Here is a 25159-nt window from a genome sequence, read left to right on the forward strand (position 1 = left end):
TCAAGGAACATGTATTAGAACATTTCACACTAGGCGGAAAAAGACAACAAATTCTGTGTCGTGGTTGTGAAGCGTCCCAGAAGTTAGATCGCTGATCTTTGATTATTTTCACACTACAAGAGGTAAAGACACATGTTGGTTGGTCTCCATAACTTTTTACGACATGCTATACTTTGACTTTTTCATCACTTTTTTGATATACTATGCTATGAATTTTTTATGGCTTTTTTCAACATACTATGCTATGACAGTTTTCAACACAGTTTCTTTGGTGGCAAAGTGGCGCATTGGTTAGGAATGCTCCAACAGGCAACCAGCAAGTATTCACTGCAGATTCTCACTCCAGACTGCCCCTTTTCATGATGTTTTTTTCGACATACAATACTATGACTTTTTATTACTCTTTTTGACATAGAATACTATGACTATTTTTGCCATATTATATTATTAATTTTGTCACTTTTTTCAACATACTGTACTTTGATTTTTTTTCGACATACTATACTATGACTTTATTATGACTTTTTTCGACATACTAATCTATGACTTTTTTTCGACATGCTATATGACTATTATTGACAAACTACAGTATATTATGACTTTTTATCACTTTTTTTTAACATACTATACTATGACTTTTTGATCACTTTTTCTGGATAACAATGCTCCAACAGGCAAACAGCAAGTATTCTCTGCAGACTCATCCAGGGTCGATTCTCACTCCAGGCTTGCCCTTTTCATGACGTTTGTTTTACATGTGTAGTATACTATGAATTTTTTATCACTTTTTTTCGACATTCTATACTATAAATTTTTTCAACATGCTATACTATGACTTTATCACTTTTTTCACCATATGACTGTGACTATTATTGACATACTATACTATGACTTTTTAATCACTTTTTTGACATGCTATACTATTTTTTTATTACTTTTTCCGAAATGACTATTTTTGACATATTATACCATGGCTTTTTTCGATGTATGGTATAGTATGACTTTTCATTACTTTTTTTTGGTGATATACTATACATGATACTATGTCGATGAATACTATAATATGACTATTTATGACGTACTATGATATGACTGTCTTCAACATAGTTTCTTTAATGGCAAAGTGGTGCAGTGGCTAGGAATGCCCCGACAAGCAACCAGAAAGTATTCACAACTAACTCTCATCCAGTTTCGATGCCCACTCCAAGCAGACCTTTTTCATGACGTTTTTTTTTGACATACAATACACTGACTTTATTTGAAATACTATACTATGACTTTAATAATTGCTTTTTTGGATATACTATACTATTACTTTTTTTCGACATGCTATACTATACTTTTTATCACTTTTTTCGACATAGTATACTATGACTATTTTTGACATATTATACTATTATTTTTTTTTACTTTTTTCGACATACTATACTATGACTTTATTTGACATGCTATACTATGACTTTCCAATGACTTTTTTCGACAAACTATACTTTCACTTTAATTGACATGCTACACTATGACTTTTTTATGACTTTTTTCGACATAGTATAGAATGACTATTTTTGACATGTTATAATATGACTTTTTTCGATATATACTATAGTATGACTTTTTATCACTTTTATCGACATACTATGCTATGACTGTCTTCAAGATAGCTTAATTTGTGGAAAAGTGGCGCAGTGGTTAGGCATTCCCCAACAAGCAACCAGCAAGGTTTCACTGTTAACTTTTCTCCAGGTTTGATTCCCACTCCAAGCAGGCCTTTTTCATGAATTATTTTTTTTTTTAAATACAATACATTGACTTTTTTTGAAATACTATACTATGACTTTAATTTACGTGCTATACTATGACTTTTTTATCACTTTTTTCGACATGCTATAGTATGAGTATTTTAATTTTTTTTTACATCCTATAATATGACTTTTTATGACGTACTATGATATGACTGTCTTCAACATAGTTTCTTTAATGGCAAAGTGGTGCAGTGGCTAGGAATGCCCCGACAAGCAACCAGAAAGTATTCACAGCTAACTCTCATCCAGTTTCGATGCCCACTCCAAGCAGACCTTTTTCATGACGTTTTTTTTTGACATACAATACACTGACTTTTTTTAAAATACTATACTATGACTTTAATAATCGCTTTTTTGGATATACTATACTATTACTTTTTTTCGACATGCTATACTATACTTTTTATCACTTTTTTCGACATAGTATACTATGACTTTTTTCAATATACTGTGATTTTTTTTTATGGCTTTTTCCGACATACTATGCTATGACTGTCTCCGGCATAGCTTTTGTGGTGGCAAAGTGGTGCAGTAGTTAGCAATTCTCAAAAAGCAAATATTCACTGCACACTCTTGTGTGGGTTCGATTCCCACTCTAGGCTTGCACTTTTCATAGCATTTCTTTCGACAAACAATATTATCACTTTTTTATCACTTTTTTCGACATACTATACTATGACTTTTTTCGACATACTATGCTATGACTGTCTTCAACATAGTGTTTGTGGTGGAAAAGTGGCGCAGTGGTTAACAATGCTCCAATAGTCAAAGAGCAAATATTCACTGCACACTGCCTTTCTGGTTCAATTTTTTTTATTTGATTTTTTTTGATTTTTTGACAGTGTTATGACTTATTTATTACTTTTTTCGACATGCTATACTTTTTCACTTTTTTTACATATGCTATGACTGTATTCAATGTTGTGTTGTTGGTGGCAAAGTGGTGCAGTGGTTAGGAGTGCTCCAACAAGCAACCAGCAAGTATTTACTGCTGACTCTCATTCCGTTTCGATTCCCACTCCAGGCTTGCCCTTTTCATGACGTTTTTTTCAACATACAGTATTATGACTTTGTTATGAGTTTTTTCTACATGCTATGCAATGATGTTTTTATCACTTTTTTCATATTAATTTACTATGACTTTTTTTGATATGTACTATAGTATGACTTTTTAATGAAGTTTTTGACATACTATACTATGACTTTTTTTAATATACTAAACTATGTTTTTTTAACATTCAATACTATGACTTTTTTTCGATATACTATGCTATTACTTTTTAGTAACTTTTTTTCAACATACTATTCATTTTTTATCACTTTTTTCAACATACTACACTATGACGTTTTTCCAGTTTTTGACATCCTATAAAATACAATGTACTTTGATTCTTTTATGGCTTTTTCAGACATACTATGCTATGACTGTCTTCAACGCATTTTTTGAAGTGCCGCAGTGGTTAGCAATGCTCCAACAGTCAAAGAGCAAATAGCCACTGCACACTCTCATCCAGGTTCAATTTCCACTCTAGGCTTGCACGTTTCATAGCATTTTTTTCGACAAATAATATGACTTTTTCATGACTTTTTTCAACATACAATGCAATGACTATTTTTGACATATTATACTATGACTTTTTTTATCACTTATTTTGACATACTATACTACTACTACTACACTTCTTGATGACGTTTTTTAGACATACAATACTATGACTTTTTATCACTTTTTTTAAATACAATATTATGACTTTTTATCACTTTTTTCGACATACTATGCTATGACTGTCTTCAGCATTGTATTTTCGGTGGCAAAGTGGTGCAGTGGTTAGGAATACCCCAACAAGCAACCAGCAAGTATTTACTGCAGACTCTCATCCTGGTTCAATTCCCAATCCAGGCTTGCCTTTTTCATGATTTAATTTTTTTTTTTCGAAGTACAGTATTATGACTTTGTTATGACTCTTTCATATACTATGACTTTTTTATAATTTTTTTCTACATGCTATACTATGACTTTTCTCATATACTATACTGTGTTTTTTATACATTCTATACTATGACTTTTTTCAACATACTATGCTATTACTTTTTAATAACATTTTTGCGACACACTATACTTTGACTTTTTTCAATAAACTATAGTATGACTTTTTCATCACTGTTCTCGCTTTTTCCGACATACTATGCTATGACTTCAATATCTTCAACATAGTGTTTGTGGTGGCAAAGAGCAAATATTCACTGCACACTCCCTTTATGGTTCTATTCCCACTCCAGGCTTGCACTTTTCATCACATTTTTTCGACAATGTTATGACTTTTTCATGACTTTTTGCGACATACTAAACTATGACTTTTTATTTCTTTTTTTCGACATGCTATACTATTACTTTTTCACTTTTTTGACATACTAAACTATGACTTTTTTATAACTTTTTCCGACATACTATATTATGACTATTTTTGACATATGATACTATGACTTTATTTGATATATATACTATTGTATGACTTTTTTATGACTTTTGTAGACATGCTATACTTCGACTTTTTTATCACTTTTTTGAAATCCTATGCTCTGATGCTATGTTAGGAATGCTCCAACCAACAACCAGCAAGCATTCACTGTAGACTCTCATCCAGATTCAATTCTCACTCCAGACTTCCCTTTTTCATGACTATTTTTCGACATACTATACTATGACTTTTTTTCACTTTTTCTATGACTTTTTATCACTTTCTTTCGAAATACTATACTATGACTTTTTTAGATATACTATACTGTGATTTTTTTTTATCACTTTTTTCGACATTCTATACTATGACTATTTTTGATATACTATACTATGATTTTTTCATCACTTTTTTCGACATTCTATACTATAACTTTTTTAATCACTTTTTCAACCTACTATATCATTACTTTTTTATCACTTTTTTCTATAAACTATAATATGACTTTTTATCACTTTTAGTGACGTACCTATAGTATGACTTTTCAACATACTATACAATGACTTTTCTTTTAAAAAAAACTTAAATATTCCACTTTTGTTTAATACATTATTGGTATTATTCAACATTTCAATGGAATCCGTACTTAAAACCATTCCCACTTTTCACTAGTTCACCTTCTTCTTATGCAATTATGCCAGCAATCCAGTTTAACTTTAGCAATTTAGCTTTAGAAATGCATTTTCTAGTTTATTATCTTTGCCTCTGATCCTTTTAGTTTAACAAAAAGAAGAAAAAAATCTGCAGACACACAAACAGACACATACGCACACACGCACATGCGCACACACACACACACACACACACACACACACACACACACACACACACACACACACTCTGCACACACATTCCCACCATTCCTCATCCCTATTAGCCTCTACATATACGAAGTTCAATATATATTCTGTGCTGTCAGCTTTACATTATGTATGCCTCTTTACCAGGTGTTTTAGGAGATAACAGGACCTTCTGTTGTATCTCATGGCCCCATACCTTCTCCCTAGCATCCCTCCATTGCTCTTTCCATACTGTACTCTTCTGTTCATCTCTTTGGCCAAAGATACAGCCACTTTCGCCTGCTTCAGGTGCTCATTACTTCTTTTCATTATTCTTTATCTATACTATATTTTCTACCTGGAAATTTGCATGGTCACAGAGCACTTCAATTTCACAAGCAGTGCAAGGTCCCTCTAACTGGTTGAATCAACATTAATGCTATACGTACAGCACTTTATAGTTTTGCAGCTTTACTTTGTGGAATTTCCAGATTGTCAGAGTTTATCATTTCATTGCAAGGCTCATTTGACGTAAGAGTTTTAACCATGAGTTTTCACAAAAAGTTGTTTGTAAAAAAACACTTTTATTACAACACATCAACTCTGGAAAACATTTATCATTGTATTTAATTCATCAACTTTCTTAAAAACACATTTGTGATATTACATTACTTCTTTCAACTGTTTATTTCATTGTGATGCAGGGGCGGGCACAGACATTTGGAGGGGCTATTGCTCTAACCCCCCCACCCTGAAATTCTGAATAAGTTAATGTACATTTAAATTAAGAATACTACTGTGCACAACATCTAGAGTATCTTTCTCCTTAACACACTTTTACTGACATAGCTCTTTTATAGTAACTCTCTAATGTATTAGAGATGAAGCTGTCATTATGTAGCTGTCTAATTTGTTGTGTGATGCACCGCATGCTCTTCCTCACTCTCTGGAGCTTTGTGGTAGGGCCTCATCTTAAATAGAATGATTATAATCAGAATTACGTAACTCATACAGTATACTGTATTTTATGGTGCTAAAAAGGCACTAAGACAACTGAACATTAGTGCAGCCAGTTCTTCACTTTACTTCCTGGTTTGCTCCCATCATAACTACTACGGCCACTAGAGGGCAGCACCAGGTCGTAATTGCACAACAGCTTCTGGGAAAGTTTCTCGGGGTAGAACAGTCTCTTTAATATTAATCATCTCTTTTTCTGTGTTAAAGGTCACATGACACAAAGTGTAGTTACATGTGATGTTATTTTGTATATGTTAAGGGGTTTAACACTTTTAATTATTTGCAGACTAAAACATATTTAAACAACTAATTACTTTTTAAAAATAGAAATTCTGAAACTCGCAAGTTGAAGTCGATCTTGGTAATTCGAAGTTGAAATTGATGTTGGAAGTTGAAGTCGATGTTGAAAATTCGCAAGTTGAAGTCGATGTTGAAAATTCGCAAGTTGAAATCGATGTTGGAAATTCGCAAGTTGAAATCGATGATGAAAATTCACAAGTTGAATTTGAAAGTTGAAATCAACACAGGAAACCACAAGTGAAACCACATTGATCCATCACAAACAGTCCTGTGTGGTTTACCTTAAGCAGGGTTTGAACCTGCATCCACTGGGTGTCAGTCAACTTCATTCCCCACTGGACCATCTCCAGGGAAGCAGAAGAAGAAACATCACCTACATCAACCTGCAGAGAAACATAGTTTGTCTTTTCCTTCTGTTGTCCCTTAAACCTCTTAAACAGATAATCCAGTAGAGACATCTTAAAGGTCCCATATTGTTAAAAGTATGATCCACACGTCTTTTTTTTATTATAAAGCAGGTTGAGGTGCTTATAAATACTGTAAAAGTATCAAAAAGCTCAATCCACAGAGAACACACAGCCCGTATTCAGAAACTGTGCCTTTGAAAGAGGCGTCAGGACTTCTGTATACTATACATTCGTAGAATAAAATGCTACAGTGCCGTTATAGTCATTCCCCAGCTGCAATGACGGTGCAGAGACTCTGAGAGCGCGGATGCAGAAGACCTGGAAATGCTGACCAATCAGAGCAGCCTGGGCTTTTTCGGGAGGGGGGCTTAAAGAGACAGGCACTTAAACGGAGCATTTCAGACACAGGGTGAACACAGGTATATTCAGACTAACAGTATGAGAAAAAATAATGTGTTTTTGGTACATTAAAGGCAAGGCAAGGCAAGGCAGCTTTATTTGTATAGCACATTTCAGCAACAGGGCAATTCAAAGTGCTTTACATGAAAACAGATTAAAAAATTTAAAACAGATAAAATACGAGAATAAAAGTTACAGTGCAGTATAAGAAATTAAACATTAAAGAGCAATTAAAACAGTTAAATATATAAAAGCAGATAAAATAGGAATTTCTCTTTATATGCTTATATAGATTGTCATACAGTGTCAACAATGCAACTTCAGTATAAGAAATTAACAGTTATTTAAAGAAAGGCAACATCAAAAAGATAGGTCTTCAGCTTTGATTTAAAAGAACCGAGAGTTGCAGCAGACCTGCAGTTTTCTGGGAGTTTGTTCCAGATATGTGGAGCATAAAAGCTGAACGCTGCTTCCCCCTGTTTAGTTCTGACTCTGGGGACAACAAGCAGACCTGTCCCAGACGACCTGAGAGGTCTGGGTGGTTCACACTGTAGTAGATCAGAAACGTATTTTGGCCCTAAACCGTTCAGTGATTTATAAACCAGCAAAAGTATTTTGAAATCAATTCTTTGAGGCAGTGGAAGCCAGTGTAGAGACTTCAGTACTGGAGTGATGTGATCCACTTTCTTGGCCTTAGTGAGGACTCGAGCAGCAGCGTTCTGAATCAGCTGCAGCTGTCTGATTGATTTTTTAGGGAGACCTGTAAAGACACCGTTACAGTAGTCAAGTCTACTGAAGATAAAAGCATGGACAAGTTTTTCCAAGTCCTGCTGAGACATAAGTCCTTTAACCCTTGATATATTTTTAAGGTGGTAATAGGCTGACTTTGTAATTGTCTTAATGTGGCTGTTAAAATTCAGGTCTGAGTCCATGACTACACCATGATTTCTGGCTTTGTCTGTTGTTTTTAATATTATCGTTTGAAGCTGAGTGCTGATCTTTTGCTCCAAAAACAACCACCTCAGTTGTTTCTTCATTTAATTTAAGAAAGTTCTGGCACATCCAGTCTTTAATTTGTTCAATGCACTTAGTCAGTTGTTGTATTGGACTATAGTCCCCTGGCGATAAGGTTATATAAATTTGTGTGTCATCCGCATAACTATGGTAACTTATTTTATTGTTTTCCATAATTTGAGCCAGTGGAAGCATGTAGATGTTAAACAGGAGAGGCCCCAGAACGGAGCCTTGGGGAACTCCGCACGTCATATTTGTATGCTCAGATGTATAATTCCCTATAGACACAAAGTAGTCCCTATTCTTTAAATAAGACTCAAACCACTTTAGTACTGTGCCAGAAATGCCAACCCAGTTTTCCAGTCGGTCTAGTAATATGTCATGGTCGACCGTATCAAATGCAGCACTGAGATCAAGTAATACTAAGACTGAAATTTTGCCACTATCTGTGTTTAAGTGGATGTCATTAAAGACTTTAACAAGAGCTGTCTCAGTGCTGTGGTGTGGTCGAAAACCCGACTGGAAGGCATCAAAACTGTTGTTTAGTGACAAGAAAAGGTTGAGTTGTTGAGAAACCGTTTTTTCAATGATTTTACTTAAAATGGAAGGTTTGATATCGGCCTATAGTTGCTCATTAGTGACGTGTCTAGATTGTTCTTTTTTAAGAGTGGCTTAATGACTGCAGTTTTCAGGGCCTGTGGGAAGATACCTGAGAGAAGAGACGTGTTTACAATCTAATCTAATCTATTAAAGCATGTAAACAGGTTCTAGTAGGAACCCAAATGTACATATGACCCTGAAAATGAGCATGATATGGGACCTTTAAATGTGCCAATAATCCTTCAAAAAACCCTTTAACACTTTCCAAGATATAAGTGATAAGTTTGACCTTATTGAAATATTGAGAATACCTTTCAAAGCCCTGAGAGCTCAGTTGGAAGAGAAACTGTTCCACAGTCTGAAGGTTGTTAATTCAAATCCCACCTTTGCCATTTGTTTTTCTCTGTTTCATAAATAATTCTCTTATTGTGAAAAGCCTGTCCCTGAACTCATTAAAATGCCTCAGAGGAGGAAATCAGTCCCAACATGTTTCTGTCTTATTTTAGGATGAAGAGTTAAAACATTTTATTAACTCACCAAACAGGAAGTGACTCATAACTCAGCTAAAACGTCTCAGAGGAGTTTCAACCTGCTGATGGAGGCCACCGTGATGTTTTTAACCTAGTCTATATATAGAGAGGGATATACGTACCTCTGGCCACGTTTTTGCAGCGCCACAAATACGTACTGTCAGGTAGCCTATATTCTGCCAGAGTTTTGAGAAACAAATGTCCACTGGAGGTGCTAAAGAGAAGAACTATAATGTGACTGAAATGGGTTGTACTTTATTTTTTTTCATTATTAATTAAAAAATCAACAGTTTTTTTTTCGGGGCTCTTAGCATACATTTCAAACTAATGTATTTTAATTACAAGTAGCCTATATTTCGTGCCTGCACCACATATTTATATCTGTCAGAAAATGTACTCAACTTTACTAATGATGGACTGCCACAACAGCAAAAAAAGTAAATAAAAAAAAATAAAGACAAAGTTTATTTAGGTTTGTCTCCAGAGGGGTAGCTCAGCCAATACAGGCAAACGTATCCATCCCTTACTCCTTATCTTTCTATTTTACTTTTCCTCTTCTCCCTGTACTTCCTGTTTCTCCCTGCTTGGCTTTCCCTTTTGTTTCAACAGTAATGCTGGTGTGCGTTTCATCTGATAAAGCTGGGCTTTTGTAGTGGTGGCCTGCTTTCCATATCAAAGGCTATGATATCATGATGAAGTTACTTAGATAAAGCAAGTGATCTCTCAGAGAACAAGAGAAAGTATGTGTGTGTGTGTGTACTGCATGCATGAGTGCCAACGCACTCTAAAGCAGGTTTGAAAAACAGAACAAGCCCCTTTGTTTACATACATGTACTCTACATGTGTGAATGTATTCTTCTTTAAATACAGTATATTTGTCCGCATTAAAGAGAAGTAAATTAAAGATTGTAAATCTTTCCTTCAGACTGGACAATTAAAAGTCAGCCCATTCAAGAAAATGATCAAAGCGTTCTTATTAATGTTGCCATTAGCAATAACTTGAGAAACTGCGTCAGAGAACTTTGCTAATGCGCATGTTAGGTCCTTGATTATCTACGCTTATACACTGAGTGCAAAATTGTGAAATTTAAAAAGTGCTTCACTGTGACCTTCACCAGTAGCTGTTCCCAAATTTAATATGAGGCTGTATCACGGATGCACAATGGCCTAACCGTTTGTGTGTTTGTGTGTGTCCGCGGTTAGTTTTTGTTCAGCGCTCTCCTATCAAGTTAGAAGGAACAGAAAGCAACAAGGGATGATCAAAGCAGATCAATAGTCCTGACTGGGGATTAATAATGGCTTTAAGACAAGGTTAGTGTTGGAAACTATAATCATTCTCACACAACTAATGGCAAGCGTAAGTCTTTCTACCTTAACATTTACTGCAAGGTTAAGCAATGATATTTTTATAGGACCAATAATCTGTAATTTTTCTGTAACAGCAAACAAGGAATACATTGTAAGATGCAATATAAAATCATCTACACAAGTTATTTGAAATGTTAAAAAGTTTTTACATTTTGAAACACTGTATTTTGTGTAACGCATGTATGCTCATAACATGATAAACCCTTTTGACTAAACACCCTTATGATACCCCAATCTAGCCAATCTTACACGTCTTTCACTGCAACTGCTATGGATCAAAAATAAGCTTTGGTCTTCAAGTTGCTACAAAGTAACAATTTTACAATGTGTTTTTCTCATAGCCTCACAGAGCTTAGACTTGTTTTATTACAGTGTTGTAGGTCTGTATTGAGTCCAAGACAACAAAGCAATAACCTCTCATCACCTGAAGTGTTGCCAAAGCCAAGAAAACCAGCACTCTTGTGAATTATCGCCTTGAAGAGGTGAGAAAAATGTTCTCCTTTTGTAACATATTCAGGAACTTTCTATATTTGTGAGAGCATGAGGAGTTAATTTGTAAAAACAGTTAAAGGTCCCATGGCATGAAAATGTCACTTTATTAGGTTTTTTAGAAATGGTGATAGGTGTAAACCAAGCCCTGGGTATCCTGCTCTGCCTTTGAGAAAATGAAAGCTCAGATGGGCCGATCTGGAATCTCCTCCTTATGAGGTCATAAGGGGAAAGGTTACCTCCCCTTTCTCTGCTTTGCCCGCCCAGAGAATTTGGCCCAACTATGAGAAAGAGAGAGACATCATGGCTTGAAAACGAGCGAAGCATGGCAGTTGGTCAAGGTCACACCCCCACCCTCCACCTTGCCCCCCCCTCTCTCCTCCTCAATAGCATTTAAAGCTACAGACACAGAAATGGCACATACTAAGGAAAGCTCATTGTGGGAATGGCTCTAGTGGCTGTAATTCTGCACCAAGGCTGAATTTCAGGAAAGAGACTTCAGATACAGTATTAGGGGACCACTAAGGCCTATATAAAAGAGACTTCAGATACAGTATTAGAGGACCACTAAGGTCTATATAAAAGAGACTTCAGATACAGTATTAGGGGACCACTAAGGTCTATATAAAAGAGACTTCAGATACAGTATTAGAGGACCACTAAGGCCTATATGAAAGAGACTTCAGATACAGTATTAGGGGACCACTAAGACCTATATAAAAGAGACTTCAGATACAGTATTAGGGGACCACTAAGGCCTATATAAAGAGACTTCAGATACAGTATTAGGGGACCACTAAGGTCTATATAAAAGAGACTTCAGATACAGTATTAGGGGACCACTAAGGTCTATATAAAAGAGACTTCAGATACAGTATTAGGGGACCACTAAGGTCTATATAAAAGAGACTTCAGATACAGTATTAGAGGACCACTAAGGTCTATATAAAAGAGACTTCAGATACAGTATTAGGGGACCACTAAGGTCTATATAAAAGAGACTTCAGATACAGTATTAGGGGACCACTAAGGTCTATATAAAAGAGACTTCAGATACAGTATTAGGGGACCACTAAGGTCTATATAAAAGCATCCAAAAGCAGCATGTCATGGGACCTTTAAAAGCCAATAAAAAATGAATAAACTGACATTAGTTTGATTGATATTTACTTTTGTGCACAATAACAAAACATGACTTACGAAAACTAATAATAATAATCTATTGTCAAAACATCCCAAAAAAACATGATTTAATAACATAAATAAAAAGGAAATGTAATTTGCAGTATGCACAATCAAAATTATTCATTACCATGATGATTTGATTTGAAGAGAAATGTTAACTCTAATTGTACATTCTGTAAATAACTTTGTTTTGCCGTTCAGTTACTTATTTTATTCGAAAATTAGGTAAAACAAAGAGACGTGATGGTGTCACATCAAGTATATTACACACAAATTGTAATAATAATAAAAAAATTAATAATGATATTGTATAATAGCTCCAAGGCAATATCATGTTGTTTGCTGTGTATATTCAGTTTGTTATTCTGTGCGTTTTTACTGCTGGTTCTCTGTTTGTTTTGGGAGGGGGAGGGATACAGAGATATGCAAATCCCTTTAGCTCAATTGTTGAAAGTTTGTCATGTGTCTGTTACAGAAAGGTACAATGTGTGTGTGTGTGTGTGTGTGTGTGTGTGTGTGTGTGTCTGTGTGTCTGTGTGTCTGTGTGTGTCTGTTTGTGAGGGAAAGAGATCGAGAGATCGAGAGATAAAGAATTTCATCTACTTGTCACTGCTCCTCAGAGACAGAATCGATCTTGCAAGACGACACATGCTGGAAATTGAAATGATAGCATATTCCTCTTTTCTCAGTTTCACTTTCTGTTTATTGAACTACATCTCACATGCTCATCGAACAGATAAGAACTTTTTGATATAAATGAAATGACGAATTAGACACATATATTCAACACATTTTCATAAATGGCTGGTCATGTACACCAAAGTACTGTAATAGGGTGTTTTGATACAGGCCAAAAAGAATACAGTATATCAATACTTGTGTGAGTTTTTTATTAGTTAGTTTACTTATGATGTTCCCTTGCATCCACATAACCTTGCATGCTAATTGGTCAGACCAGAGTGTCCTGTGCAATTTGACAGATATGCCACAAGCTTTCAAACACTTTCCTCTTTCACTACATCCTCACTTGCTGGTTGTCTCTCTTGTTCCCTTTAATGTGCTTGCACAACTTGCACAATCTGAGTCATCCTCTGCTACCACAATACCAAGCACATTATATTTTATCCTTTTAAAACAAATTCAATGCAAAGCGCAGACATGCAGCTTCAGCCACTCAAAGGTCAGACATGTTTAAAACAAAAAGAGATGACCTTTGTCTAAAATGTCTGCGTGGTGTGTGTGTGTGTGTGTGTGTGTGTGTGTGTGTGTGTGTGTGTGTGTGTGTGTGTGTGTGTGTGTGTGTGTGTGAGAGTAAATTAATGGTGGCCTATTTATGTGACTATGAATGTGCGTTCGTGTGGCATGTTCAAATATAAAAGTGGCTCAGTCCCAGTTAGGCTAACGCTAGGAGCACACACACACACACACACACACACACACACACACACACACACAGTAAATCCTCTGTAGGAAGGCAGAGTCGAACAGTGAGGAGACTCGCTAAATAATCCACAGACTCTAAGATCGTTTCTTGTAACAGCAGCAATAATCTGCAATTACTGGATGACACAAGGGACAGCTGAGGTGGAAGTGAGTTAGAGAGCAAAGTTAGGAAGACACAGATAGCACTGACCATTAGCCAGCACAGCCCTGGGATGTTTGCCTCAGCCTTACTTGTTCATGTGTTGTTTACACCTGTTGTACACCTGAAAAAAAACACATTGCTGGCCAAGATCTTTTTCTTACTGTCAACAAATCCCATCAAAACACCAAAACCAGCAATGAAGTGATACTTATATCCAAATGTCTGATACGGCTTCTTCTACCATATAGCTCCATTGTTGTCCCTCAAAAACACATCAGTGAGTCACAGCATTGCACTGGGAGACATATTATGTCACTACAATGAACACGGGGCCTTTTGTTTATTTGTTTTTTCACCTCTCAGGGACTTGGTTATTTTTTGATTTTTGTTCTATTGAATATATTTTTTCTTCTTCTGCTATTTAAAACAAATACCATTTTGTTCAACTGTACTCTGCTATAGCAATGAATGACTATAAATTTAAAATTCAAACTTTTTTCAAGTGGAGGTTGTGCCTTGCCAGTGCTTGAAACGTGAAAAAAAAAATCGTCATTGCTGTCAATCAACAACTGACATGAAACCAAGTTGCCAAAGATATACATTTTTTGTGGCTTACGTAATGCATAGGAAGTGTGTGTGTTTGTGTGTATGTGTGTGTGTGTGTGTGTGTGTGTGTGTGTGTGTGTGTGTGTTCTCCCCAAATCTGCGTCCTCAGGGCTCGATGGTGTTTTTTGCCTCCTACGGCACCTTCCTTAACCCTAAACATAACCATTGCCGCGTTGCCTGGGAGGAGACGTTGATGGCAAAAAACACCAAAGACCGTCCTCAGGAGACTCGTCATTGCCCCTATCGGTATGTGTTTGTGTGCTTGTGGAGGCATCTGTGCGCATCATTATGTATTATATCACATTTTATCTCACAGTGATAAAAGCCAACATTTTCCCACACTGACATCTACTAACCGTGTTTGCATCTTTCTCCTTGATTGTTTCTAATTATCTTTCTTCTTCACTTGCACAGATTAAAAATACTTTAACACCGTACAGCAGACTGATTGGAGCCTTGCTGGCGGACAAGCAAGCTCTAGTGTTAGAGTAAGCATTAAGGGAGACTAGAGAGAAAGGCTTAGAGTAATATTGTAGTGTTATACAGCCTTGACAGTAGGCTATCACTACTAGAAAAAGGAAAAGAAAGTGGGAAGTGTTGGGATTAAAAAGCTCCTGGTTTTAGAGATAAGAGGAGTCTCTTTTAATTATTGTTCAAAGGCTAAAACAGTGGATGTAGAATGATATAGTTAAGCATTTACTGTATTAAAGGTCCCATATTATGCTTATATTTTCAGGTTCATAATTCTACTAGAACATGTTTACATGCTTTTTGCATTTTCAAAAAAAAACAACATTATTTTTCTCATACTATCTGAATATACCTGTAATCCTGTCTAACCCTAACCTATACGCCTGTCTCTTTAACCCCCCTCCTAAAAAAGCCCAGTGTTCTCTGATTGGTCAGCGTTTACGGGTTTCTGCATTTGCACTCTTGGAGACTGTGCACCGTCATTGCAGCAGGGGAATGACTGTAATGACACTGTAGTGGCACTTTACAGTACGAAAGTCCTGACAGCTCATTTAAAGGCACAGTTTCTGAATATAGGATGTGTGCATTTAGCGTTTTGATACTTTCACAGTATTCATTTAGCACCTCGACCTGCTTTATGATAAGATATGGAAAAAAATTTACAATATGGGACCTTTAAGGTATATGCACATAGAGTGTTTGTTTCGAAAAGAATCAGCCAGCTGCAAATAAATTGCTGCATATAATGTTTTATGTAGTGTAGTCCATGGAAAAAAAAAATCCAAATAACCAATGTATATAAACCAAAGCTCTAGCTCTGAACCAACTACACTAACCCTAATGTCTAACTCACACCTTGAAAGGGTTAAGTACTGGCGGTTAAAATTAATTAATCTTGCATGCAACTGCAAACAACTTCCCTGGCTACAGAGACCAATGTGGCTAAGATAAGAAGAGAAATGACATTATCTTTTATGGGGCAGCAGGAAACACTCCATCATGGGTGCAAACCCCAGTTGCCTAATGCAATTTCACCTAGAGTAGCAGCAAACAGATATCATTATAACTCAGAAGCATAGATAGTGAAAGACCATCATAACATCATATTACAAAGTGTAGCATGTAATTTTGGTTTCAATGATATGAATAGCTAATAACTGACACAGAAAGGCAGAGGAGGGCACAGTGAAAGTGACACTATGATGGTTGTAATTGACTGAAAAAGCAGCCCTCACATCTGTTCCCAATCTTTATGCTGAGCTAAGCTAACCGGCTGCCAGCTCCAGCGTCATATTTACTGTACAGACATGAGAGTGGTAATAATCTTCTCTCAACAAAAAGACAAATAATATATTTCCCAAAATGTCAGACTATTCCTTTAATTAATAAATGTCGTACTGGATGTTTCTTATAGTCACCCTCTAGATTAGGAGTGTCAAACTCAACTTCTCTAAGGACCAGACACGCAGAGTTTATAGACATGCTTTTATTTAATCGATAAGTAAAATATTTTTGACTGTTTTGTATGTCTCATATAGCACGTGTGTCAAACTCGCTTGTAAATACTTACAAGCGCATCAGCAAGAATGCCAGGTCAGCTTCAGATTTGCAGGCTTCTGTTTGTCTCAGTTCTCGCCATTCTGAAAACGCAGGTCCGATGTTTACTCGTGTCTGACTCCTCGCTCGGTCAGTCTGTCGTTTCCTCTTTCTCTGTTCCTCCGATAATGCTTTCCTAGCTTTCTGCTTCTGTTTTATGGCTCAGCCATGACGGTAGTGTGAAAAACTCCATCGCTACCTTGTTCTTATAGCTAGCCGGTTCCTGTATGTGTGCAGTGCCGTGAAGCAATTTGTTACATCGCGAGACCTGATATCATGCGATACTTCCTAACGCTGAAGCCGGTGGCTTACCGGCCCTAAAGATGCAAGGGTGGTTTTTCTGCTCACAGGCGCTAGGGGGGAGCGAGACGACCACCATTCAACTAAAAAAAAAGTCATATGACCATTCCAATGACTCCGAAGCTGTTCAGTTAAGGTAAATTAAACTAAAAAACTTCATAGTTCCCTTTTAAATTTTGCAACTTTTTTTTTTGTCTAGAGCCCAGGAAGGAAGTATGGCTACCACTGTACAGCATTAGTGTTACATAACTTGTCATGTAAACTTCAGTAGCATGCTGTTAGGATTACCCAATTTATTTTACCTTTGTACACCACCAATTATATTCTCCGTACTGAATGGAGTTTGTGTAAGACAATCAACAGGATCTAAATATAGAGCTGTACTCAGTGGCACATCAATGCAGGAGATGCACGTCTAAGCGGGATGTTTTGACAGTCCTGTGACACATTGTACTGTGTAATGATTTCCATGGTCAATAAAAGGGATTTGACTTAGTGAGTGTGTGTGTGTGTGTGTGTGTGTGTGTGTGTGTGTGTGTGTGTGTGTGTGTGTGTGTGTGGGCTTGTTTAACTATATTCGTGGGGTCCAAAAACCGGAAGTCCAGTATACTTGTGGGGTCCCGACAGCTTTGTGGGGCCAAAATGCTGGACCCCACAAGTTTAAAGGGCTGTTTGAGGGTTAAGACTTGTTTTTAGGATTAGGGTTAGAATTAGGTTATGGTTAGGATGAGGGTAAGGGTTAAGGTTAGGCATTTAGTTGTGATGGTTAAGGTTAGGGTAAGGGGCTAGGGAATGCATTATGTCAATGGCGGGTCCCCACAAAGATAGTGCCACAAACCTATGTGTGTGTGTGTGTGTGTGTGTGTGTGTGTGTGTGTGTGTGTGTGTGTGTGTGTGTGTGTGTCCATGTCAAAGTGTGTGTGGTGTGCATGCACTGAGATCTGTCACATCACCTCCATACCATATGAGGTTGCACATCATGACTCTGCCGGTTCCCTACAGCGTAATGTGTCGTTGGCAATTACATCACACACACACACACACACACACACACACACACACACACACACACACACACACACGCATGCACACATAAACGCATGCACGCACACACACACACACACACACACACACACATGCACACATTAATGTTGGATGACTCACTTCTTGGTGGTTTTCAGAGTGAGCAAATAAGAAACTTTAAATCTTAAAGGTCAGTATTCTACACTGGTACTCTCACTTTGACTTAGCGCTAGAGTCACGCTCAAACATCCGTTACACTACACTTAAAAAGGTTGAGTAATTTTCAGCACCTCTTTTAACTATGTAGAAACACACACTGCCACTTCTCAGCACAGCGTGTGTAAACAGAATAAGGTGTTTCATAGGACATTTTCTCCAAGTGCATCACTGACACATACTGTGTTGGAAAGGAAAACAAAAAGTGCCTTACATCAAACTCAGGTGGGATGAAAATATGTGGAAATTGTTCTTTTATACAGCACCTTAGTGCTTTTTTTGTAAAGCTGTAAAGCTCTAAAGCTGTGTTTAAATGTGCTCTAGAAATAAACTTAACTTACTTCTTAAGCTTGTCCTCTGAATTTGTGAATTTTCTGAGAGGTTGTTGCACCCCAATGCACCATGGTCCGCATGTGTAATGGTAAAGCTATTATATACAAATTATTTACGCATGCTTAACAATGTGCTCTTACCTGCGATGCAGGTTTGTTGTAAGTATACAATGTTTTCACTTCTGAGAGTTTTTTTTGGCAAAGACCAATACATGTCATATTTCTAACATTTATCAGTCCATCTCTGACAACATTGATGGCCATAAAAAAGGTCAAACGTTTGTTAGATAGATTTCATGGACATTTCTGCAGTGCATTAGTGCCACTGACATCTCGCTCCCAGTAGGAATTTTGGGTTACTCATACGTGTGACATTTCCAAAGAGCAAAGCATTGTATTTTGAGAGCAAGCTAAGAAATAATATCATTTAGATTTCATTCTGATTCTTTTTGCCAATTCCAGTTCATATCAGATAACAATTGAGATACCAGCCATATTATTCAAGGACCCTGCCCTCCCAGGGAGTATGACACCAGCAATTTGCCCAAAATGTAGACATCTTCCAATGCAGTGTGTTGCATGAAAAGCTTTATTCAGTGGACAGAATTACTGATTTCCACTCTGTGTGTATGCCCTTGAACATTTGGTCACTGCCCAGAGGCCATCAGTCCCCACCCAGGTCTCGGTTATGGTGCAAAAATAAATGTAGATAAACATGAACACTAAATCAACCATACAAAACTCAAACCCAGATAACATAAATGCACACCCAAAACATTAACAGAACCTTATTAAAACACACTTTAACTAGGACAGAACCCATCCAGAACATTAAATTAACAGTAACATCCTTAGTTATCTCTGCTTAATATGATCTGTGCACTGCATACGTAAGCTGATTATTACAAATAACTAATGCGGTTTAGTAACGAATATGGTTTTTAACAAAACATGAAAGAATAAGTAGTGTCCACTAAAAAGTGTAATTACAATTAAATCTGAGAGAGTGGGTTCAACCTTTGCTTTCAGTATTGAAACGTTGAGTTGAGAATGGAATCGAAAAGCTAACACATTTCTAGTTTATCCTTACTTTAACTTGACTCCAACAGTGTTTGCCTCTGCCAGGTTTACTTTTGAGCTCTCTTACTCACTCTGCTCTCAGCTGTGATGTAGGTTTGAGGGCCAGGTCATTTTAGTCCCCTCTAAATCCATCCATGGTGTGCCGTGTGTGCGTGTCTGTGTGTGTGCTGGTACCAACATGGGTGGTATGAATCGGCATAGTGCCCAATCAGGCTACATCTTTGAGCAAGGACGAATAGTAGCAATTCATTCTTTTTAAGAAGTCGTAAATCAGCAGCAATGGACTCTCTCTCTCTCTCTCTCTCTCTCTCTCTCTCTCTCTCTCTCTCTCGCTCTCTCTCTTACCCCGTTTACACGTACATGGTTATTTTGAAAAACAGAGACATTTCCCTTCGTTTGTGCCCTTTGTTTACACGCAAATGGAGAATTCGCCTCTGAAAACGATTCTTTCTAAAAACTCCGGCCAGAGTGGAGATTTGGGAAAACTTTGTTTGCACGTTTGCATGTAAACTAAGAAAAACAGAGGTTCAGGCAGCCGAGGAAGTGAGGAAGAGAAGAGAGAGGAAGTGATTTGTTGCTGTTGTTGCTGTTTTTCGGGATTCTGATTGGCTAACGTGGGCTTGAGCTTCTCATTACACTGCCACCTACAGGTTTGGCATGCTCTTGACGGCATTGACGGCATATATATACACGGGTAAATGTAAACGAACACTTTTCTGAAAACTGACAGCTGTGCACAATGTTATTTTTGAAAACGGAGAGGTTAAAAGGTCCGTTTATGAAAATAGTAAACGTAATACCTAAACGTAGCATCTCTCATCTATATTTTTCTGTTTCTGATACTCTAAATAGCTGCTTAACAATACAAATACACACATCAATAAAAGAATGGATTATATTAAAAGACAAAAGTGAGAGACGTTTAGAGGGATGGATGTAGATAGCGGTAAATGAAGGAAAATGATGGGAAAAGAGAGTAAAGACTATGGATGGATAAGGGGAGAGACGGAAAGAAGAATCAGATAATGCAGCTCCTGATTTTTTAGTTCTTTGTGACTGTAGGAAGGTGCTTTGGGTGCAGGAGACTGTGGGCTCAATGCTGACACAGCACTATCACATATACACATATTGGAGGAAACAAACAACAAACATACAGACATTTGCAAGTTGATAGCAATAAACACACACTCTCACATTTCTGTTCAATTCATGCATAAAGTAGAGGAAAGGGCCAGTAATATAGCACAACCTCTTTGGTAATAAAAGGATCTTCTCGGTCACATTAGGGCAGCAGCCTCCTCTATCTCAGTCAGGTATTAGTTCCATAAAAAGACAATTTAGGAAGGAGACGCAGCGTATAATGTTCTTCGTCTACATTCCGAGCAGCAATTTGGAGAAGGTTCATGACTGTCTCTTGCTGTTTCTCAGGCAATTTTCAGAATTGTTAAGGTGTGTGTGCGTGTGTGTTTGTGTGTGAGATGTTTGCTGTACATGGTCTTTTGTTCTGCCTTTGGAAAGCTTTGTATCCTATGTGGTGGAATGAGTTATTGAGAGCATTGTGTGAGTGTATAGTGAGAAACTAAGGATGTGTGTGTGTGTGTGTGTGTGTGTGTGTGTGTGTGTGTGTGTGGTGGGGGGGGGTGAAAAATTGCTTGGCAGTGCCCCTGTACCCCTGTAATATTTTAGAATGTTTTGTCAACCCACATTATTATCCCCAGAGAGGGGAAATTGTAATTGTTCATTTGCAGTATAAATAAAATGTATGTTAACACTGAATATCCTTGTGTTAATTGTTACACGTCTTTTCGTTAATCTTTTGGAGAACCAAATCTATGGGGGTGGTGGGGGTATATAACAGTTGTGCTTAATATATTTGGTACCCCTGAAATCACACATGGTCCCAGCCTGGCCCCCTAACCCCGACCCCCTCCCCCATTTAAAAATGGTTTAGACCACCACTGGTCCCTAAAATTGAATTTAAAGAAAGAGTTAGTGTCTCTTTTTCTTTGTGATTGAACACGCTCATTGTTGACTGTTTTTATGCACAAGGACATTCCTTCTCTCTATCACTAGCACTAGTTCTCCTTTTCCTTTCCTTCTTTTTCTATTCTCTTTTCATTGTTTTGCTCCTTTCTTCCTACTTTTTACCCCCCTACCTATTTAATTAAGCTATCAATTCTGCTATTCTGCCTGAATTTAAATGTGTGTTTAGTGAAATTAGCTTGTAATAGCCCTCTTAAATTTTGAATCAAAGTATGTTAATCTGTGTTAATGTTATTACTTCTTTCTACTGGTTTTCTCTCGCTCTCTCGCTCTCATTTTCTTTCGCTTCACCCCATTCTCCTGATCATCTCGCCGTCTGTAACTTGTGGCATTTTGAGAAAGTAAATGCAGCACCATGTTGTTCTGAGGAGCTCTTTACTGGCATTTCCAAAGGCCACTGGCAAAGGCATGATAAGCTTGTGTGTGTGTGCATGTGGGTTTATGTGTATACATTTGCTATCTGTAGTACATGCACAGTGTGGGGCAAGTTACTTTTAAAAAGTAATTATTTACAGTTACTAGTTACTTCTTCCAAAAAGTAACTAAATTAGTTACTCATTAAAAATTATAAAAGTAACTAGTTACTTCAGAAAGTAACTATTGCGTTACTTTCAAGTAGATTTTTAAATGCTTCAATGTGACCCCACCTCCACCCCTCTTTCAGTGAACTTAAAATACATGTGCATGTTCAATTATTTATGATAAATCTGAATATTATAATGAAATGGACATTTAATACAATACATTATTAACAGAAACAATGTACACAAATCTAAACTATTTTAATGTTGCTGTGGGACAAAATGAGACTAGCTTCCAATCAAATGCCATGTATGTAGATATTATGTTTATATAGTGGATCGATACAAATAACACAACACCTCAACAGGCCACAACTGGGGGAAATTAAATTATGCTTGTTAAGCACTATACCAAAAATAAATAACAAATATATGCACTCTTTGTAGTGCAAATAAAAAGTTGAAAGATGTTCGAGTAAATTTGAATTACTTGACACCAATGTGGATAGGCACTTTTGCCCAGGGCATAATGTGCCTTTCACGATTACATTCGTTGCTTTAATTTCTTGGAGAGAAAAGTAATGACTATACTTCCATTTAGAGAAGGCTTCTTTTGGATTATTTGGGCTCGCCATACCTGTCTCTCGTTGACTGACTCGCTTGTGTTGTTCGTTATGTGTCCAACTTTGCGTGCTTTCATTTAAAGAAGGCTACTTTTGGATTATTTGGGCTCACCATACCTGTCTCATTGACTGACTTGCTTGTGTTGTTCGTTGTGTGTTCGACTATGCGTGCTTTCGAACACCCGCCCAACTCTACCTCTGATTGGCTTACCATGAAATTTTACTCAGCCAATCGTCAGCATTTATGCGCTTGTCTTGTGCACTGCCCAGTAACCAAGGAAGAACAGTGAAAAAAGTATTTGCCTCTCGGCTCAGAGATCTAGTTGGTCTGATGAAAAAAACAGCTTCAAATATAGTAACACGCCGCATTTTTTGGCAGTAACGGTAACGGCGTTATTAAGATGGGAAGAGTAATTAATTAGATTACTCGTTACTGAAAAAAGTAACGCTGTTAGTAACGCCGTTATTTCTAACGTTATTTATAACGCCATTAATCCCATCACTATACATGCATAGGGCCGATTGTTTACACATAGAGAGTATGTTAGTGAAAGTAAATCTGAACATATGTGTGTGCCAGCATGATGGATAATTGTGTCTGTCTGTCAGGTATGTTTCTCTGTAGACGTGCGTGGGTGTACGTGCGTAACATTTGTCTGCTCCGAGGTTGCAGGTCTGATAAGTTTCCCCTCGTCTGTTTCCTGTCAGAATAACACAAGCAAGAAATACCACCATGGTAACGAGGGCAAAGACCTTCACGCTTTAAAGAAGAGTCAGGATACCATTAGCAGAGCAAATTAAACACGTGTCACAACATTGATGGGTGAGATCTATATGCATGCATGGGCTTGTATATGCTTTTACACAGAAAGAATGAAAAAAACGATTAATTCCATATTTCCATCACAATTTTCTCAAGGATTCTCAGGAACTCTTTTAATCACCTCATCTAATGTTGGATGTGAACTGCCTTCATGATATTTCCCTAGCTTTCCACTGTTTCCTGGACAACACAGTGACCACTTTTGGTCTAGTGTGCACAGACAGCTGAAGTTATCTTGTTTCATTTGCCGAGGAGTCTTTGCTGCTGCACCGATGTATTGTGTTCACCGCAGCTTTTGCAAATGATGTCATACACCACCGCAGATTTCCTCTGAGGAGGGATCGTGTCATTAGGGTTTCCAAGCAGAGATGAATTAAATGGTTTGTGGTACATGTTGACTGTAAAATCCAACACATTCTCACTCCCAGCGCGTCAAAAAGAAACGCTTGGTCGGATGCCTTTGTGTCACTTTTTGATGCTCTGGGTCGGGTCGTACGTTTAACTGACATGCAGCACAACAACGGGACAGTTAGGCCTCCTGCACACTGCCTGCGTGGCGTGGCGTTTCTGTTGCGTGTCAGTTGCGTGGCGGCTGCATGGCGTTTTCTATGTCTTTGCACACCAGAAACTTGTCTGACGTGGCGCTGCTGCTGCTAGATTTGTCTGTACACATGTATGTTTCCCATAAACAGTGGTGGAATGCAACAAAGTACAAATACTTTGTTACTGTACTTAAGTAAATTTTTCATGTATCTGTACTTTACTTAAGTAAAATCAATAGTGCATACTTTTGACTTTTACTTACATTACATTTTGCAGCAATTATCTGTACTTTCTACTCCACTACATTTCTACAACTTCCGTTTTCTGATCAGTTTTTCCCCCTGCCAAAACGTCTTCCTGACCGTCACATGTTTGCAGTCTGCAGGGAAGCCTTCAGCAGCGGCTCCTGCACCGCCACGCCAAGACCCGCAGTTCAATAGCATTTATTGGCCAGGCGCGTACCGCTCCCGGTACTACCGCTGCTCCTGTTACTGCTGCTGCTCCGGATACTCTGCTTGGGCATATGTGAAGCATCCGTTCACATAAGGTTAATATACAACCCGTATATTAATCTTAAAAACACTCCCGGTTCTCCTCAGCTGTGAAGCCACGTACTTGTTGTCCAAGCCCGTGTGTTCACGCTGGATAAACGTGTGCAGCATTCACTGTCCCGTGGGAAATAATGCAAAGTCAAGCTTCATGCAGATCACCCTGATAGATAACCAGAATTGTAAGTCAGAATGTAAACTGGGCCACAGATGGTAGACACACTTAAATTAACCTAAAACTAACTTAATTAAAATGCCACAGCCCATAGGCCTACTGGTTTTTTTTAATTATTAGAATATAGACATTAAGAGAATAAATCGTTATGCAAATACTTTTACTTTTAATACTTACTTTTACTAAAGTAAATATGTCTCTGGTTATTTGTATTTTTACTTAAGTACTGAGATTCAGTACCTCCTCCACCACTGCCCATAAACATAAACGT

The 25159-nt window shown here is 37.4% G+C and overlaps 1 long non-coding RNA gene across 1 annotated transcript; it reads right to left on the minus strand.

The window, feature by feature from the left end:
• Nucleotides 1–13262: 13262 nt before the first annotated feature.
• LOC116065390 lies at nt 13263–19345 on the minus strand. The gene is made up of 3 exons (XR_004108721.1): nt 19184–19345; nt 16437–16441; nt 13263–13278 (listed from the first exon to the last, which is right to left on the minus strand). It is a non-coding gene; the product is annotated as an uncharacterized LOC116065390 (long non-coding RNA).
• Between the last annotated feature and the right edge of the window lie 5814 nt (nt 19346–25159).

Source organism: Sander lucioperca, chromosome 21, assembly GCF_008315115.2.
Source record: "Sander lucioperca isolate FBNREF2018 chromosome 21, SLUC_FBN_1.2, whole genome shotgun sequence".
In the NCBI taxonomy this organism is placed as follows: domain Eukaryota; kingdom Metazoa; phylum Chordata; class Actinopteri; order Perciformes; family Percidae; genus Sander; species Sander lucioperca.